This window comes from Mandrillus leucophaeus, unplaced genomic scaffold, assembly GCF_000951045.1.
Source record: "Mandrillus leucophaeus isolate KB7577 unplaced genomic scaffold, Mleu.le_1.0 Scaffold90, whole genome shotgun sequence".
Lineage (NCBI taxonomy): Eukaryota > Metazoa > Chordata > Mammalia > Primates > Cercopithecidae > Mandrillus > Mandrillus leucophaeus.
The window spans coordinates 5,466,732-5,488,378 of record NW_012109808.1 but is presented as its reverse complement, the minus strand read 5'-3'; positions in this window follow the sequence as shown (position 1 = coordinate 5,488,378).

The window sequence follows — 21,647 nt, the reverse complement described above, 5'->3', positions numbered from 1 at the left end:
AGTGGCTCACACCTGTAATTCTAGCACTTTGGGAGCCTGAGTTCACTTGAGGTCAGGAGTTCAAAACTAGCATGGCCAACATGGTGAAACTCTATGTCTACTAAAAATACAAAAAAAATTAGCGGGGCGTGGTGGTTCATGACTGTAATTCCAACTACTCTGGAAGCTGACACAGGAGAATCGTTTGAATATGGGAGGTGGAGACTGCTGTGAGCCAAGATCGCACCACTGCACTCCAGCCTGGTCAACGAGATTCTGTCAAAAAAAAAAAAAAAGAGAGAAAAGAAAAAAGAAAAAAAGAAGTGACTGACTGGAAAATGTAAAACGCTTTCCCTGGCTGTAGAAACACTGAGTAGTTGCTTCTCTCTCTTCTTCACTCTTCCCTTGCTCAAACTCACACCTATATAGTCTTTGTTGAGTCTTTGTTGAGTACATCCATATGGTGCTGCACCATTTTTCAATGTCCACTTAAACACTTGAGTACTTAATCCACAGATTGCCTCTCTTATGCTAATCAAACTGTATGTCGGCAAGGCATACCCATGGCTTTAATATTAAACTCTGGCCATTTATGAGGCTGGCTTCAATTTATGCATTAAAAATTGAAAAGAAGCAGGACTGGCTGTTTCAAAATTGTGAAAATAGGCAAGTGTCCTATTTTTTACTTCCTTTTACTTCACCTATAGAACGATTTTTTCTTCCTATTTCACTCACTTAATCTCTCACTTCCTCATTACCATCAAAAGGTGGATGCTCCAATACTAGTCCTTTGCATTTATTGATTAGTTAACATACTGTAATTTTAGTATTAATTATATTCAATCTTATGTAACATATTCATATTAGAGTGATAGCTACCACGATTAGAGATACCTAGGAGTTTTATTATTTTTTTTCTCTAAAAATTTCTGGGTATAATAGCAAGTGTCAACTTATCATCAAGTTCTGGAAAAAGCTTTTGAAAGTGCTTCATCCTCTTCACTCAACCCCTATCCCAATCTCTTTACTTGAGCAATAAAACTGAAACCCTACTTATCACTCCCTATAGGGGAATCTCCATAGAGTGTTATAATTACATAGGTTAAGCATGAGATTTGAAAAACCATTAACATTGTCTAACAAAGTAAATGTAAGGTTAATTACTATAAATGTTAGCCACATACCACTAATCCTTAATCATTATGCAGATAAATAACCTTAAAATGAAAACATTATTTTACATATATACATATATATACACACACGCATGCTATACACACACATACGTGTGTTATATATATGTGTATATGTGTGTGTGTATGTGTTAGTGTATGTATGCATATGCAGAAAAGAAAAACAATAGTTTCCTAATACCATTAAATTGGCTGATCACAGAACTGGACTTTCATATTTTCATAAATTTTGGATCTCATAGAATCATTAAGAACTTACAAAATAAAAAGAATACAAGAAACAGGAGGATAATCTTCCTAATACTAAAAAGAATGTGTAATGATTGATTGAAAGTTGACTTAAGTATTAAGTCAGCAGTAACAAAAGTCAAAAAAAGTATATATAAGTTTAAATTCATAGTACATCATATTAAATATAAACATTCTGTCTGGATGGTGGTGGTGTACATGTTCATAAGGGAGAAATGTAACATATAAGTATTCTGATAGAGAATTAACAGAAAGATGCTTTGTAGTATCCAGAAGAGAATTCAATCCGTGAATTCAAAGAGAAAATAACTTCTTTAATTATAATATCTAGATAAACCTCTCAATATGTTTTATTTTTCTAAAAACCCAGTAATACTTGTCTATATTAAATAATTATTTTGATATATATACTAAAGCTTTATAAATGAATAATTTATACTATTGCCATAATCTTAATATTCTGATTACACAATCAAATACTAAATATATTATTATGACAGAATACAACACACCATTAATTCAAAGCTAAAAATGCTTTTAAAGATTTGAATTCTATAGCTTTCATTATTTTTATTATTTGTTTACTTCATCATTTGTAAATTTCAAAGTCATCTAGGTTTGCAGCAAATGTTCTGAGGCAGTTACTAACTACCATCTCTGCTGAGAAAGTGTGAAGGTCATAGCATTTAACAGAAGCCCAAGTTCCATACTGGATTCCTTCCAAGCTGTTCTCGTTGTCAAAAGAGGAAACTAAATCTGTGTTTTTGTGCTAGCATAAATTCTCCATATTTCTGAATTAAATGTGGTACTACCATTTCCCTTGACATTAGTTTCTACCTTCAAACTGGAGTGGACAGAAAGGTAGTCCTGGTAATGGTATAGTATAAAACTAAAGGGAGGAGGACAGGTGCTTCCAGAATGTCTTGTTTCGTCTTAACGTGTTGTCAACATCTTTAGGGACATAAGCATCTTCTTCAGTTTCTGCATAAGTAGCCTTGTTGTGATTACACTTTGAATACTTGTTAAAGGAGCATAAATAATGTCTGCTTCTTCATTGAAACAGTTAGGGTAGATAATTTGCAGTTACATTACTTCTTCTATTAAACAACAGGATATGAGCCTACAGGGATGAGTTACTCTGGGTATGAAATTCAAGTACATTAAAGCATAGTATGGAACACTAAATATCGTATTTACCTGAAAATCCATCGTTCTATTATGAGATCTTTGCAAAATAGAGAAAGCCATCAAGAGGGAGTTTTTTTTGCAAATCTTGTCTTGTACTTCAGTATCTCAAAGCAGTTCAGTAGAAATAATCCATCTGTAGGACAAGCAAGTAGCTTATAAGCATAGTTTTAGTTTTGATTGCCCTAGTGGTAACTATGATGATACTCCCTTTTGCTACTAACACTTCAAAGACTCATCTATTCTCATTTTCTCTTTCTTTCTTCCTTTCTTCCTTCCTTCCTTTCTTTCTTTCTTTCTTTCTTTCTTTCTTTCTTTCTTTCTTTCTTTCTTTCTTTCTTTCTTTCTTTCTTTTTCTCTTTCTCTCTCTCTCTTTCTCTCTTTCTCTCTTTCTTTCTTTCCTTCTTTCAGACAGAGTCTTGCTCTGTCACCCAGGCTGAAGTGCAGTGGCGCGATCTGCAAGCTCCGCCTCCTGGGTCAACACCATTCTCCTGCCTCAGCCTCCTGAGTAGCTGGGACTACAGGCGCCCACCACCACACCCGGCTAATTTTTTTGTATTTTTAGTAGAGACAGGGTTTCACCGAGTTAGCCAGGACGGTCTCGATCTCTTAACCTTGCGATCCACCCGCCTAGGCCTCCCAAAGTGCTGGGATTACAGACATGAGCCACCATGCTCGGCCTATATTCTCATTTTCTTGTTATCTGCCAGTCATCATTGCTTAAAAGATTATCTTCTATGGTAAACAGCCAGCTGTGATTAGAACAATGCAGTTAAGTTTATGTCCTGAAATAGAAGAACATTCACAAATTATGATCCCAGATCAGGATAATAAATGGCTATACGACCAGGAATGCTAAGACAAGACAAATTAAGAGGTCTCAATGAGATTAAAGAAAGGACAGAGATAAGTATGCTGAGGGCAAGATTATAGTATCTGGTCCACAGCAAAATGTGCATGCCCTTGCTTGATATAGGGAAATTGTAAATCAGAATCTGGGAAGGGTAGTTTCTCCCTCATGACACTTATACTTTTCAAATTAAAAGATCAGAAGTCAGGAAAAATCACAAAGAACCATGAACTGAAGAGAGAGAGCTGGGTGAGCAGGAAACAGCTGTGATATGGCCAACCCAGGAAATCCTGGGAATTCCCAAAGGAGGAAATTATCTTCTACCATCAGTATGTTTCATGAGACTTAATGCAGAATTACTTTTCACTTGGAACTAGCCTTGAACTTGGGAGAGGAAACAAGTAAATTTTAGTTTCATACTGAATGTGAAGCTAAAAGGAAACGAAAACTGAAGCATAGAATAATGCCTTAAATATTTGCGGTTAAAACTTGAGTGAGGTTACATGGATTCCTTTTTATCACATTTATATTTTTACCAGATTTGTTAATTACTTAGTTATCCATTTTTCCTCCATTAATGCTTTTCACTATAGAGCTGACTCAGAGTTTTGCTACATAGATATAATGTCTGCAATATCTTAACAATATACTTTATTAGAAACATTATGTGATAACCTGTTTTTATCCCAGTTCTGCCCATGCTGCCTCTTTGGGCCTTTTTTTTTTTTCCCCCCATATGTGAAATGGGAATAATATAATGATGTCAACGGTAAGTGGAAATTATTTGAGATAATTTATATCAAAAGCTCGGGCTTATCAAGAACTTCCCACATTCCAAGCACTGTTCAGTGTATAAAGGAAACATATGAGAAACTTGGCTTTGAGAGGTTTATATTTCATACTTGCAAGATGTTTTCCTTTTCGATCTTGAAATTAGTGAAGTTTTCCAGGGCACTGTCTTTACTTTATAACCCCCATTCTCCTGGAGCTAGCTAAACGTACAGCAAATAACAAGCATTCGACAGAGTAACTTTGAGTTGCTCTGTGTCCTTGTGAAGTAAATTGGGAAGCTGTATAATTTCTGTTAGTCAATCCAAAGAGGCCAACACAGGTTATCAAGGGTCACACAACAAGGTTATGGTGAAGGCTGGTCAGAAACACACTCCTTCAGATTCTGAAATTAACAATCACCCGTACTCACTCTACTCATGCTTAATTTTATAGGAATATACTTCAGCAGAAAGGCAGCTTTGAGAAATTTGGGCTTTGGAAGAGATAAACATATCATCTTTGTTTTAATGATGAATTGCAATAGAGAATTCCTAAGATAAGCATCTCCCATAAGAAAGCACATTGCTCAATCTGGTGAGCAAATGTGCAGACAGTGCATGAAACTCAGATTCTGTCTCTTTATGCATTCAATACCCCCAAGACTTCCAATTAGGCAGTTTCCTCCCTGCTAATGGGTAAAATTAGGAATGCTTTATGTAAAACTTGAAAACAAAATTAATAATTCACAACTGTGTTCTAACTGCTACATAAAACTTTATAAACTGTACTTTAGGCACCTAATGTTTAGGCTATAAATGCTATCTTGTTCATAGGGAATATGTATGCATATATTGGTCCTTTAAAATTATTTATTCATTGAAAATAAAATGCAGGCCCTTTTGCCTATACTTCATGTGGCATATATATACTGTACAGAGTATAGTTTTGAGATCAGAAGGGTTGTAAGCCATTTAAATTGAATTACACTTTTATTTAGCTAGTGCAGAATAAAATTGGGAAGAAAAGTGATAATCTTTTCCTCTGTCTTATTTTAATTAAAATGCAGATATAAGATTTGGTCTGAGAAATTGAAGACACTTTAGAGTTCATCAAGGTCACCCTCCCACTCAGTGCAGAAAGGACCAGTATAATAGTTTTGGTAGGTGTTCATTCAGCTTCAACTTCAACTCTTTAAGTATCTCCTTAGCTCACATATGCCATTTGGACACGTCCTAATGGACTCTTCTTCAGCATATTGAGATAAGTTAAATTTACTAAACCAGGTATGGTTCTAAACAAAGAGTTGCATGGAATGTCTAATTCTTTTTCCATGTAGTCCTCAGCTATGTTGAGAAAATTGTTGTGTCCAATCAAAACTCTTTTACAGTGAGCTTTTTCAAATTCTTTCAACTATCCCTCCTACAATATGCTTTTCAGACGTGTTTATCTATCTCGGTCTCTCTAACCAGGTATTAAATACTTCTTAAAATCATCCAGAATTGAACACAATCTTAGGTGTGCTGCAATCATGTACAAAATATTATGCCAAGCTATATTTATATGTCAGGAAACAATTTGTTTTTTTTTTTAAATAATTCAGCCAAAAATAATTTTCACCTTTTTTAACCACTATATCACACTGTCTTCTTTTTTGAGCACGTCAAGGAAAAGTTTGGTAGAGAATTATTCTCCCTCTCTCTGTAATGGTGTCATGATTTTCTTAAATCTATAGTGGAACTTATTTTTTGCATTTATTTTGTTTGGGCTGATTATGCCAGTGTTTCGACATATAGGAAGCAGGTATATATCAAATCAGAGTACCTGCTCTATTTGAGTCTGCTGCCTGCATTCCAATCTGGTTCTGACACGTACCTGTGTATTAGTGGGCAAGGCCATCGGCTCACTAAATTTATTTATCTATAATAGAAGAATGATAATAGTAGCTATTCATGAATGAGATGAAGTATGTGGGCCTTTAGCTTAGTGCCTGGCATGTGAAAATTTTTGAAAAATCGTAACTATTATCATTGTCATTATTAAAGTTACTTGCTATCAAAACAAGCATGGTAACAGGTAAAAATACATAGCTTTTATATATTGTTAAGTTGTAGTAAAAATTGTGCATGGAGATGGACTAAGCACAGGTTAGAGTCTACCTCTCAAATTGTTACTAATATCTTTTGAATTATTGGCCCATTGGAAACCCGACTAAACTGATGTTCAGAATAAATTCTTATGCAATAGCTGTTGCCTGTTGAGGATCATAATATTCTTTTTGGATTGTTTGTATAAAATGTATTTAGCAATATGTATATTTTGTTTGGAAGTAATGTCAAGTTCCTTAAATTTTAGCTTTAGAAATCAGTTTTCTCCAATTTATAAAACATCAGAAATATATTTATTTGTTCCCAGTTTTATCATATGTCTCCCATCTGCTCTTCATTTTTAAAGATCACACTGGCATTTTAAAAAGTTTTGTGCATTCGTTCAACACATATTTTTTGAACTATACTGTGATAATGAAAGTTTCCCTATTTTAAATGAATTAATGGTCCATGAGACAAACTGAACATGATCTTGCATTTTAAATTCCAATTTATGTATTATAATAAAAGCATGAATATGAAGATAATTACTTATCTTGGTAAGATTTTCAGCCTCCGATATCTAATTTTCATGAATCTTGAGTTTGCATTCATTAGAAATACTAAGGTAATTCCTATACATATCTTAACCTATTATGAATGCAATTTCTTCTTGAGACCATGTTTTTTCTTTAGCATCCCCATAAGGCTCATTCTTATTGATAAATCACTTAGAAGAAGAATCATTTTCAGTAGTTTTCAGCTTTCCTTGTCACCTCTTAAGTACGTCTGCCCAAAGAGTGCATCCATGAAAGTCTTTGCACTGTAACATCATCTATGAAGCTCTATTTTATTTATGACATGGTTTAAATATTTCACCCTTTTTGCTTATAATTTTATTAGACAGTATATCATATGTAAAAGTGTATATATAATTTTATGTGTGCTATTTTAAATAAGAGTAAATTGATACTCCATATGCATACCACAAAACTTAAGACATAGAACATTTCAGAGGCTTTGAAGCCCTCAGCCTGTTCCCCGCCAATTACATGATGCTTTCCACACAAAGGTAACCACCCTGGCTTTCATGTTGATAATTCTCTTACTTGTCCTTATAACTTCATTCCATAAGTCATCAGCTAAAGAATACGATGTATATAACAAAATTTTAAGTGTATTGTGCAGTTTTATGTAATTTTGACTCACTATACTCAGTCTTTGAATTCAGCTTTATTCAATAATTTATTTTTGAAAGGTACCTATGTTCAGTGTTTAATATTGAAATCTCACTGTACATTTTGAAATTCTATTTATTTTTCTTTATTTTATTTTATTTTATTTTTTTGAGACAGAGTCTTGCTCTGTCAATCAGGGCTGGAGTGCAGTGGCATGATCTTGACTCACTGCAACCTCCATCTCCAGGGTTGAGCGATTCTCCTGCTGAAGCTTCCCAAGTAGCTGGGATTACAGGTGCCTGCCACTATGCCTGGCTAATTTTTGTATTTTATGTAGAGATGGAGTTTAATCATGTTGGCCAGGCTAGTCTCAAACTCCTGACCTCAAGTGATCCGCCTGCTTCAGCTTCCCAAGGTGCTGGGATTACAGGCGTGAGCCACTGTGCCTGGCCTGAAATTGTATTTATTTCTATTGATCAAATGAATTGTAGTGCATTTTATTGTATAAATAAACTATGTTTTGCCCATGATGATATTGTGAACAATTTTCTTCTGTTTCTGCTGGGACATAAAAGAACATCATTAGGAATATATACCTACATAACAGATCAATTGCAGGGCTTAGTTTTCTGTCCTCACATTGCCAAATAATGCTATATTATTCTCTCAAGTAGTTGAGTTTGTTTATATTCCCACCAGCAATATATGATACCTCACCTGGCTTCACATTCTCACCAACCCCTGGTATGACTAGATTCTATCACTTTTGTAAATTTTATGAGTATAAAGTTGCATCTTTTTGTGATTTTATATTAACAGCTGTCTCTTAAAGTAAGATTATGGAGACTTCAAAGGAAGCCAGTAAGTATTAGCAAGTATAGAACCACGCATTTTTTAATGCATGTGGTAGGGAGAAAGATTCTGGAGGTGGAGTGTAGAAAATTGGGCAAAAGAATAGTACTGAAAACAACCAGGAGGCAAGAGCGAGCATAGGGCATCTATTCCTGAGCACTGGGCATGTCAGGTATTGAAAGCATTTCAGAAGATTGAAGAAGAAGAGAGGCAGGAAGCAAGGCTACAGGAAATAACTGGGGAGTGTTGGGATTCAAAGAATGTGTCAATCACTTAAGGAGTTAGAATGTTATTGAATGAGTACATTCAGTAGACGAAGAACTCTTATACTGGTGTCAGTGGGGGAGTTACTGTCTACACTTGAAGTGTAGGAAGATTGTGCAGGCCACAGTCTGAGAAGAGGACCACATGAGAGGCAGAGAGAACAGTTGTGGTGAAAGACCAAAATGGCCCAAATTAAAGTTGGTTTGTGTGGACCAGGAGAAATGGACAGATTCAAGGGCTGTTTGGATGATGAATTAGTAGGTAAGGGAAAAGAGAAAACCCTTTTTATCTCTTACTCTATTTTACAAATTCTTATTCCCTTATCCAAGAAAAGAGATGACAAGGAGAGATTTTGTTAGTGTTTTAGGAGCAAGCTGTTCTCTCAGCCACTGGGAAACACCACTATTAAGAAGAAATGCCTGCCAAGGCAATCACAGGGCCTCTTGGCATTACCCACCCTGTAGAAAATGAGCCACAATGGAAAGGAATCTCTCTCATTTATGTGACCGAATGGTATGAGGGATGAAGCCACCTCAGCAAGCACAGCTGGCAGCTAGCCACTTGACCCCTGAGCTTTAACAGGTAGGTTCCTGCTTGAAAGGACGGGGAGGAGATGGATTCTCCAGCTGCTGCCTTTAACCGTAGATATCCCAACAGGTGACAAAATGTTTTTGGTAAACTAGAGATACTGTTCCTATATTTGGTCTTCATTTACTTTTGCAGTTCTCTTTAGCAGCTTGTGGATTCCTATCCCCTGAAAATAGAGAAAGCCCTATGATGGAACCTATATTGCAGAACAGATAGAAAACTTGAACCATTCTCTCATTATTTCACTCATACGATCTGTAAGTGTGCATATGATTATGTTGGAAGTGGACTGAATATGTGAAGTTGCAGAAATTACACAGGTTTTGTCATAAATTAAATTTACTTAAAGTCAGATATGAGAGGTGACTTTCAAATGCTGATTTCTTCCTGCATTTCTTTTAAACAGGGATAAATACTTGTTTGAATTTGTTGAGAAACATAGAGTCTCAAAATTTTCCCGAATGATTATTTGCAATAGGATTGTGAGACATGCTGGATAAATAATAAGAACATGAATAAGAACATGATTTTCTGTTTTTGTACCAGTATCATGCTGTTTTAGTTACTGTAACTCTATAATATAGCTTAAAGTCAGGTAATGTGACGCCTCTAGCTTTGTTCTTTTTGCTTAGGGTTGCTTTGGCTTTTTGGGCTCTGTTTTGGTTACATATGAATTTTAAAATAGATTTTTTTTTTTCAATTCTGTGCAAATGACATTAGTAGTTTCATAGGAATAATGTTGAATTTGTAGGTTGCTTTGTGCAGTATGGGTATCCCCAATGAAACCGAATAGAAAACCCAGAAATAAAGCCACACACCTACAACCATCTGTTCTTCAACAAAGTCAACAAAAATAAGTAATAGGAAAGGACCACTGCTTATTTTTATTCAATAAATTGTCTTGGGATGACTGGCTAAACATGCACAGAAGAATGAAACTGGACTCCTGTCTGTCATCATATACATAAATTAACTCAGGATTTAAATGTAAGTTCTCAAACTACAAGAATCAGATAAAAAAACTTAGGAAACACCATTGTGGATATTGTCCTTAGTAATGAATTTATGACTAAGATTCTTAAAAGCAATTGCAACAACAACAAAAATTGACAAGTGGGACCTAAATAAATTAAAGAGATTCTTTACAACAAAAGCAACTACCAGCAGAGTAAACAGACAAACTACACAATGGGAAATATATTTGCAAACTATGCATCCGACAAACGTCTAATGTCCAGAATCTATAAGGAACTTAAATAATTCAACAAACCAAAAATAAATAACTCCCATTAAAAATGGGCAAAAAGACATGAACAGATACTTATCAGAATAAGATACACAAGTGGACAACAAACATGAAAAAAATGTTCAAATCACTAATCATCAGAAAAATGCAAATCAAAACCACAATGAGATACTATCTCACACCAGTCAGAATGCTTTTTATCAAAAAATTAAAAAAAAAATAGATGCTGATGAGTCTGTGGAGAAAAATAACATGTACACACTGTTGGTGGAAATGTAAACTAGTTCAGCCACTGTGGAAAGCAGTTTGGAGACTTATCAAAGAGCATAAAACAAAACCGACAGTCAACTGAGCAATCCCATTACTGGGTACATATATATACAAAAGAAAACAAATCATTCTGCCAAAAAAAAAAAAAACCTGCATGCATTTGTATATTCGTCACTGTGTTACTCACAATAGGAAAGACATGGAATCAACCTAGGTGCCCATCAACAGTGGATCAGATTTTTAAAAAAGGTGGTACATATACACCATGGAATACTACACAGCCATGAAAAAGAATGAGATCATATCCTTTTCAGCATCATAGATGCAGCTAGAGTCCCTTATCATAAGCAAATTAATCCAGGAACAGAAAACAAAATACTACAAATTCTTATAAGTGGAAACTAAACAATGTATACTCATGGACATAAAGATGGCAACAATAGAAACTCTAGGAACTGCTAGAGAGGGGAGGGAGGAAGGGGAGCAAGGGCTGGGAAATTAACTATTGAGTACTATGATTAGAACTTGAATAATGAGATCATTAGTACCCTGAAACTCAATATCATGGAATACTGTGCAGGTAACAAATCTGCACATGTATCCCCTGAATCTAAAATAAAAGTCGAAAAAAAAATAGAATATGATTTTCCAAACAAAGTGCTGTGTATATTATTTTCAACTTTTATTTTTTGAATAAGCCTCTTCAAATATCTTATGATTTCCTGCCCTTAGAATGAAAATTCAATGTCATTAGAGATGCTGCTTCTCCTTTTCTACATTTTTTCTCATTCCCAACTCCTGCAAGAAAAACTACATGAGCAAATGAATATAAAATGCCAATAGTTCCCTAGATAGTAAATATGCTATTATTTTTGTCATCATTATACAAATAAAGTTTCAAATTAGTAAAGTTTATTAATATATATTTGATGTACGTAGAACATTTGTAGCATATATGTAAGTGATGAAGCATAAAAATTAAATGAACAGCTATAAATTCACCATTCCTTATAAGAATTAGAACATTAGGAATGTCATTGCATATAAATATATGCTTATATTTCTTCCTTTCATTTTTCTTTCTCCATCAGGTAACCATTTCCATGAATATAGTGTCTATTTAATTTCATTTTCAGTTTTTGTCCTTGAAAGTGGCAAAAGTGGGCTTGTGATAATCACTATGGTTTTAAGTCAGACTGCATTATTCTTGAATGTTTTCCAGGAGACTTCTAATTTTAGACTCATTCTGTCTAGTCTGTTTTTAATATTGGGTTCTGGCTCCATCTTCCATTGGTGACCCTGATTCACCTTCCAGATCTGATATTTTGAAGTGCATTCAATATATTTTACCACTAATTTTTCTAGGAAAATATTCATAGGAAACCCCATCACCAACATCTCTGGTCCTTGAGTCAAATCCACCTTAGCCATCCTGTTGAAGGTGACTTCTTTGAAGTCAATTATTTCTTAATTCAAGATCCAATGACCATGTATCTCTTGGCCATGTTTTTCCTCATGCAGACCCAACACAGGATGATTAAACAACCTGTAGCAGCCAACCCACCCCAAATTAACCTAGAGTCAATCGGAAGATATTGTGCTTGCTATTCCAAGGCAGCTTCGAGGCAAGTACCTTAGCCTAACTCCAACACTTCAAATCATATCTGGCAATGAAAAGCCCTACAAAATGGTAATTCTGTGGTTTGCCTTACATGAGAGTTACTTCTACATAGCATCATATGAAATAAATCTAGTCAAAAGGATGAAAGCATGAAAAGTGAGGCAATTTTATTCAGAACAGCTACAATTAAACAATACATTTTCTTAATTTTGATATAAATCAGATCAAAGGTACATAATTAGAATTAAATCCCGTTGGATCACCTGCCCTAGCTTATGCAGATATCTCCTATAATACATCTTAGCGTGATTTTCCAGTCTTCGCTGTCCCAAGTTAGAAAGTTTCACCTGTTCAAATGGACAATTATGCCATAAGATAATAATTTCTCATAAAACTCTTCCAGCTTAGTTTTTTTCCTTCTCAATATGACACCATTACTTCTTATCGAACTTCACTTTTTATGATTTCAACCTTCTAAGGTTTCCAAATTACTTCTCTTATGTAAATATATTTGCCTATGATAAATTTTCTCCATTTTCTTTGTCCTTTTTTGTTTGAAACTATGAATCATTAAGTTCCTTTTATCACTTAGGAATGAATACAAAGTGTGGTTGCCTATAAGTAATTAATAAAAAATGAGAGGGCCCAACAACTACTTGATGCTCTTCCATATAAGTTATTTTACCTGTGAAGTGCATTAACCAATTGCTGTCATGTCTTACCCTCCACCCCAAAAATAATTGTTTTGCCACCTTTCACTGTGTCTATATAGTATATCATATTTTTTATTATTATTATTGAGACAGGATCTTGCTCCGTCACTCAGGTGGAGTGCAGTGGCACCATCACAGCTCACTGGGTCCTTGAACTCCTGGGCTCAAGTGGTCCTCCCGCCTCCTGCTTTCAAATCACTGGGATTTCAGGTGTGAGCCACTGCTCCCCGCCTGTAGCATGTTATATTGCTTCCCATTTTTAGTTTGTTTGCAATTTGGTTTATTGACTGTCTTAGTCCATTTTTGCTTCTATTACAGAACCCTAGAGGTTGGATAATTTATAAGAACAGAAATTTAGTTTTTACAGTTCTAGGGGCAAGGAAATCCAAGATCAAAGCGCTGGCAGATTTGATGTCTAGTAAAGGCTTGATCTCCACTTCTGAATGCTGCCATCTTCTAAGGGGAGGGAAAGGAGGGACACTGTTCTTCCCGTGAGAGGAAAGTGAAAGAGGCAAGAAAGATAGCCCACTCCAAAAAGCCTTTTTTAAAAGGTATTAAATCCAATTATGAGGGCAGAGTTCTCATGATCTAATCACTTCTCAATGATCCTACCTCCCAGTACTATTACATTGGTAACTAAATTTCAACAAGAGTTGTGGAGGGGACAAACATTCAAGCCACACCACTATGTTCTTGCTGCTTTTCAAAACCTGACATTTTCAATAATAAATGACATATGGTTAGTTTATTTTCATTTATATAACTACTTCGCCACTATTTGTTTCTGAAATTTGTATCTAAGAGTCTCTGGACTTAGAGTCTTTTATTTAGTCTAATTACATATTTTGTTAATTAATTCATTACTTATTAACTTCTTTCCAAATGTCTCAGTTGGGAATATCTAACAATAGTTATAACCCAGCCCTGCTGTGAATCTATTCCCTAATAACTGCATTGCTGTAGCCCACTGTTTATGGAAAAAATTAGAGACTTTAATATGATATTTTTATCTAAGTAGATTTAGCCAGAGTTTGCAAATATAATTACTCACAGATCTTAATTAAATAAATGATGTCATAATAGCAGATGGTTTGTTTCTAAAATTGAAACTTTTAAATCTTATTATTGGAAATAGAGAAAACAGTGTCTCCTTGGTCTGCAAACTTCAAGGAAGTGTTTACTTCCTCACTATGTTTTATTTTAATAGTCATCTACTCTGACTTCACACTGAAATGCTTCTTAAAAGTACTGACATTTAAACTTGATGTCTTAGCTTTCTGATTCAATTTATGTGAATTGAGGCCCAGGTTTCAATATCTTAAAAGCTTCCCTGATAATTCAAAAATGCATCTAGAGTTAAGATCAATTGCTGTATTACAACACTTATTTCAGTATGCATGCTAATCTAGCGAACAGTTCTAGACTATATTGCCGATTGACAATCTATTCCATCATGACAGTGCTGTCCTGAGGTACTGGTTACAGGCTTTGAAATCAGAAAGCATGTGTTTAGAATCCTGATTGTGTTGACTCTGTAACTTTGAAAAATTGACCTAAAATCTCAAGTTACTTAAGGGTACCTGGGTTTTCTCAATTGTAACACTAACTTCACAATATTATAAAGAAGAACAAATGAATTAATACACATACAACACACCAACTATTTGACATAATACTTGGCATACAATAAACTTTCAATAATAATACTTCTTATTCAATTACCCCCAAAAAATTCAGATGAAAATTTAAACAAATTGATATGAATTCTAATTTGTCTATGTAATACATATACGTGTGTGTGTGTGTATATATATGTTTGTGTGTGTGTAGGTGTGTGTATATATATGTCTATATGTGTGTAACATGTATTTCCAAATGGCAGAAATAAAATCAATATAAATTATTTAAAAAGTAGTCCAGCAAAAAATATTTTTTAAAATTAAACAGACATATATTAAACAATTTTGTGTCAGCTATGATGTTTCTATGGTGACAAATAATTCAAAGTGTAAAGAAGAAATGAGGTGATTTAATTTTGAAATAAGATGGTAAATAGTGAAACAAAAAAAATTGCTTGCAACTACAATACTTTATTTTAAATGAACTGAACTGTCACTTGGTGGAAGTGGTTCGCTTATTTTTCCTCTAGTATATAATTTCAGGGACACTTAGCTCCCAAAAGAATGGGAACTTTTAAAAAAGGAGACAAAGGATCTCACAGATTGATACAAATGTACTCACTACCTTTGCTCAAGATGGATTTTTCTCACAGAGGAAATTCCTAGAACATAGAAGAAAATTTAATTACTAAGAAACACACTCAATCCAAACTAGACAGACTTACACACGAGACAGTCAAGACTAAGTGTCTACACTAGGGGAGAGGATAAGTAAATTAGAATGTGGCATGAAAGGAGTCTAGTGTGGTGCTTGAGAATGTGTCTCTGTCAGTAACTGGCTGTGTAGCTAAAGGCATGTTACCTAACCTATGCATGCCTCATTTTTCTACACCTATAAATATACAACTGTATAGTATTTTGTGAGACTCAAGTGAGGTAATATAGTTATGACCTTAGAACATTTTATATATAATCCTATAAGCGGTATCTACTCCTATTATTACATCTGTAACAGAATATTATGAGAGTATTCCATTATGTTTTTTTTGTTTGTTTGTTTGTTTGTTTGAGACAGTCTTGCTCTGTTGTCCAGGCTGGAGTGCAGTGGCCGGATCTCAGCTCACTGCAAGCTCCGCCTCCTGGGTTCACGCCATTCTCCTGCCTCAGCCTCCCAAGTAGCTGGGACTACAGGCGCCCACCACCACACCTGGTTAATTTTTTGTATTTTTAGTAGAAACGGGGTTTCACTGTGTTAGCCAGGATGGTCTGGATCTCCTGACCTCGTGATCCACCCGCCTTCGCCTCCCAAAGTGCTGGGATTACAGGCGAGCCACCGCGCCTCACCTCCATTATGTTCTTTCAATCACAAGAAAGGGATTATGATATTATTATGTGAAAAAAGAAAAAAATAGTGCATAAGGTTTATGACTTTACCTATATGAAGATCACACATAAAAAATTACAAAAATTAAAAAATAAGAAAACATGTTACCAGGAGTAATGTCTGGGAAGTGAGAAATTGAGTTACTTAATTTTTATTATATTTACCTTTATTCTTTAATTTTCTTTTTTTTTTTCTTTTTGAGATGGAGTCTTGCTCTGTCACCCAGGCTGCAGTGTAGTGGAGCAATCTCGGCTCACTGCAACCTTCACCTCCGGATTCAGACAATTCTCCTACCTCAGCTTCCCTAGTAGCTGGGACTACAGGTGTCCACCACCACACCCGGCTAATTTTTTTTTGTATTTTTAGTAGAGATGGGGTTTCACCATGTTGATCAGGCTTGTCTCAAACTCCTGATCTCATAATCCACCTGCCTCAGCCTCCCAAAGTGCTGAGATTACAAGTGTAAGCCACCATGCCCGGCCTCTATTCTCTAATTTTCTAAAATAAGTTTGTGCTTTTATGATTTTATAACTAAAATAATACTATAATCATATCATGTCATATCATATTATGTAATATGCATTTATATGCATATGAACTTTTCCTTATTGTCTACTGTAAGCATTGATAGAATAATAATATTATTTCTTTCTTAAATGTTTGGAAGAATTCACACGTGAAGCCATCTAAATGAAATGTCCTCATGGGATGGTTTCTATTCATAGATTCATTTTCTTTATCAGCTAAACTACTATTGAGATTTCTGGTATCTTTTTGAACTAGTATTATAAGAAGTGTTTTTCAGGGAATTTGTTCACTTTGTCTACCGTGTTATATTTATTATATGATTATTTTTACAATGTCTTATTTTCTTATTGTCTGTAAAATGTGTAGTAATCTCCACTGTAGTTTATTTATTTATTTTTTTTCCGTTTTCTTCTCACTTATTCGGAGTTTATCAATTCTATTGACTTTTCCAAAGGATCAACTTTGTGCTTTATTGATTGTCTTTTATCTCTGGTTTCAGTCTTATTGATTTATTGTTTTATCTTTACTATTTGCTTTCTTTTTTAATTTATTATTTTATTTATTTACTTATTTTTGAGGCAGGGTTTTGCTCTGCTGACCCGGCAGGAGTGCCGTGGCATGATTCTAGCTCACTTCACCCTCAAACTCCTGGGACCAAGCCATCCTCTCACCTCAGCCTCTCAAGTAGCCAGGACTACAGGATCACACAACCATGCCCATTTTTGTTGTTGTTGTTTTAGTTTATAGACATGAGGTATTGCTGTGTTGCTTAGGCTGGTCTCAAACTCCTGGCCTCAAGCAATCTTTCCACCGAGGGCTTTGAATATGTTAGGATTACAGGTGTGAGCTACCACATCTGGCCTTATTTGCATTTTAATGCTTATGTTATTTTTAACTTGTTGTTTTTCCTAGTAGGAGCTTGAAGTAGAAGCTTATATTATTAATTTTTCTTTAAAAATTACTAGGCGAAATGAATTTCACACAAAAGTAAAAGAATACTGTAACTACTCCCCACTAGTTATCATCCAGCTTCAATGATTGTCAATATTTCTCCCAAGCTGATTTCGTCTATACTGCTCTACCACCTACCCTCTCTGGTAAATGTTTTATAGTTCTATTGAGACAAAATGTATATGCCAATCATCTAATTTAAAGACACAAACATATATTTTAGTAAATTTGTAGAGCTGTAAAACCATCACTACAGTTCAGTTTTAGAACATTTTCATCACCCCAACCTCCATTCCATTCTGCAGTCAATCCCCACTTGGACACCTAACCCAGGAAACCACTGATTTTTTTGTCAGAGATTTAAGCTCTTCTGGGCATTTCATTTAAAGTGAATTATACAATATATAGTATTTCAAATATGACTTCCTTCCCTTAGCATTATGTTATTATGATGCCTCCGTGTTATAGCATGTTCGATTTTATTGCTGAATGGTATACCATCTTGTGGATAAATCACATTTTGTTTATCTATTCACCGATCAATGGACATTTAAATTGTTGAAGATTTTTGGTGATTATATATAATGTTACAATGAATATTTATGTATAACCTCTGTGTGGTTATATGTTTTCCTTTCTCTTTTATAGATATCTAGGAGAGGGGTTACTGGAAAATGCCAGACTTCTATCATTTTGCATTCTTAGGAACAATGCAACTAGTTTATAGTTTCTCTACATTCTAGCTGATACTTGTTATTGCCTATAATCGTTATTATAGCCAGTAAAATGTGTATGAAGTTATATCTTAATGTAGTTTTAATTGCATTACCCTAATGATTAAGGACACTGAGCATCGTTTTATGTGCTTATTGATAATCTATATAATTTTGGTGAAATGTCTATTTACATCTCCTATGGGCTGAATTGTGTCCTCTGAAAGATATTTTGGAGTCTTAACACACAGTACTTACAAATATAACCTTATTTGGAAATAGGGTCTTTACCAATGTAATAAGTTAAGATGAGGTTGTACTAGAATAGGGTGGGCCTTAATCCAATGTGGTTCACGTCCTTCAGAAGAGTAGAGACACACAGGGAGGAAAACGCCATGTGAAGACACAGACCTAGCAGACATTACCGTATGTAACAGAGGAAGAGGTTGGAGTGATGCAGCTGCAAGCAGAGAATCGCCAAGGATTGAGGGCAACCACAAGAACCTAGAAAGAGGCAAGGGTGGATTCCACACAGAGTTTCAGAGGGAGCATGGCCCTGCTAACACTTAGATTTTGGACTTACAGCTTCCAGAAAAGCAAGACAATAAACTGTTATTTTAAACCACCTAGTTTGTGGTACTTTCTTATCAATACTCAGAAACTGTAGAACATCTTTTGCTCATTTCTAAATGGGTGATTTATTTTCACACCATGAGTTGTGAGAGCTGGTCTGGATATGGGTATTTTACCAGTGATATGATTTATAAGTATTTCCTTCCAGTCTGTGACTTGTTGTAATGCTATGTTTTGCAGTGCACTCATTTTACTTTAAGTCCAACTTAAGAGAAAAAAAATTATGGGATTTAGGACTAAATTCATCCCTTTATATAAGAAATTTCTATTGCCACAGCATCATTTGTTGAAATTCTCCCATTGAATTTCCTTGACGTCTTAGTTGCAGATTGGCTGGCCATAAATGTAAGAGTTTATTTCTGGATGTTAATTTTGCTTCATTGATTTGCGTACCTGTGTCTTCATCAGTTACCTCACTGTCTTGATTACAGTAGCTTTTTAGTAGGTTCTGAAATCAGGTAGTTAAGTCCTTCACTTTGTTATTTTCAAAATTGTTTTGCCTATCCTGGACCCTTCTCATTTTCATGTACATTTTGGAATCTGCTTATAAATTTATATTTTAAAATTTGATGGATTTTAATGGGGATTCATTCAATCTATAGAAAAATTTGAAAAGAGCCCTCTTCATAATTTAGTCTTCATGGATATAAAAAATGGGATGTCTCCATTTATTTAAATCTTTAGCCATGTTTTATAGTAGTGCACAGGTCTTACATTTTTGGTTAAGTGTATTCTTAAGTATTTTTTGATGCTATAATGATAATAATTTTAAAATTTTGTTTAATGATTGTTTATTGCTATTGCTATAGTATGAATACAGTGTTTATTTTTGTGTACTGAGTTTGTATATTGTCACTTTGTTTAACTCAATGATTAGTTCTAGCAGGAATTTTGTGAATTCTTTAGGATTTTGGCATTCAGGATCACATCACCCTAAAATAAAATCAGTTTATCAGTTTTCATGTCCTCTTCCAAACTGTATAACTTTTATTTTTCTATTTTTATTTTTTGCCATATTTCACTGGCTAGAATCTTTAGTGCAATTTTAAATGGACATGTCAGGAGAACTTATTTTTGCTTTGTTCCTAACCATACACTCAGTCTTAAACCACGAAGGGTGATGTTTACTGTAGATTTTCTAGATACTGTTATTAAGGTGAAGAAGTTGCCTTCACTTTCTAGTAGTTGAGACCATTTATCAGAAAAAGATTTTGAGTTTCTCAAGTATTTCTAAATATATTTGTTGAAATAAATGTGTGATTATTTTGTTCTTTATTTTGTTAAAATAGTGTGTTACATTAAGTGCTTTTAAAATTTTAAATCAGTCTTTCATTCCCTTTACAACTTACATTTAGTTCTGATATATAATATTTTTTATGTTGAAAGATTCTATTTGCTAATCTTGTTAATGGTCACATCTTTTGTCTATGTTTTTGAAATAACATAGATTTTTGCTTCCTTACTATTGGTCTGTAGTTTTCTCATGATGTCTTGGTCTGACGTCAGTGTCAGACTAATATCAATCTTCAAAAGTGAGTTGTAAAGTATTTCCTCTCTATTTTCTGAAATACTTTGTAAGGACTGATATTTCTTCTTTAAACATTTGTTAGGACTCTCTCCAGTGAAGCCATGTGGGATGGACCTGTTCTTTCTGGGAAGGTTTTAATAACTAATTCATTTGTGTTACTTGTTATAACTCTACTCAGATTTTCTATTTCTTCCCTTATCAATTTTAGTAATTTGCATCTCTCTTTCAAAAAAGTTATTGATTTGGCTGTGTTATATGAGAAAGAAATTCAAGTCTCAGGAGTACAAGTCTGGGAATTAGGGTCCCAAGATAAGATCTGGGTTTTTCTTTGAGATTGTGTTGTTTGGTAAAACATTTCATTTCTGTGTGCTGCTAAACCTGTCACTTCGCCCTAGAAGGAATTGACTAGATAACGTTTGAGGGACTAATAATAGATTCTTTCACATTAGGAAGAGGAGAATATCCAGTTGAACAATCAGCCATTTATTTGTTCGTTAGTAGATGTTTTATTTTGAAAGTTCTCGTATTGTTTATAAGTGTTATTTTTTGTCAACGTTTTGGTTTTGTTCTGGTTTTTGATATTGTATATTCAAGGTTTGAAAATATTTATAATAACAGGCTTCCTTGTCCTATTGTTTCTAGAGCAGGAGGCATGAATAACTAGGGAAACTCATCTGAAAAGCAAATCAAAAATTTCATGACATTTTACACTTTTTGCCAAGTCTTGGGATTGGAGAAACAGCAATTTGACAGTCATGGAACCTTTTTCTCTCATTACAAATCTACAAGTTTATATGATTTGTAAAAATAATCAACATCTTAGGAATCACTGCATCATTAATAATGCCTTCTATAAAACGTTACATTTACATTTACTTCCATTTATTTTAGATTTCTTAATGTAATAGAATAGTACTCAGATATGAGACATAGCCTAATCCTGTGGCTTTCAAATATGTTTTTCTTTGACCCATAATAAGAAATGCATTTTATATCACAAGTTAGAACAGACATAATATCTCCTACTCCCCAGCCCCCAGGACACATAGTCATAGACATAAATATTTCCAAAGTAGTACTTGGAGAATGTAAAAGTGCACTTCGAAATTGCTATTGTGTTTCACTTTATTTGGTTTCCTTCTTTTGTCAGGGTGACAGAAGAGGATAACTCATTAAATGGATTTTATCACTCACTAATGGTCACTAACTACAATTGGAAAAGTATTGGTCTAGTAAATGTAATTGGCA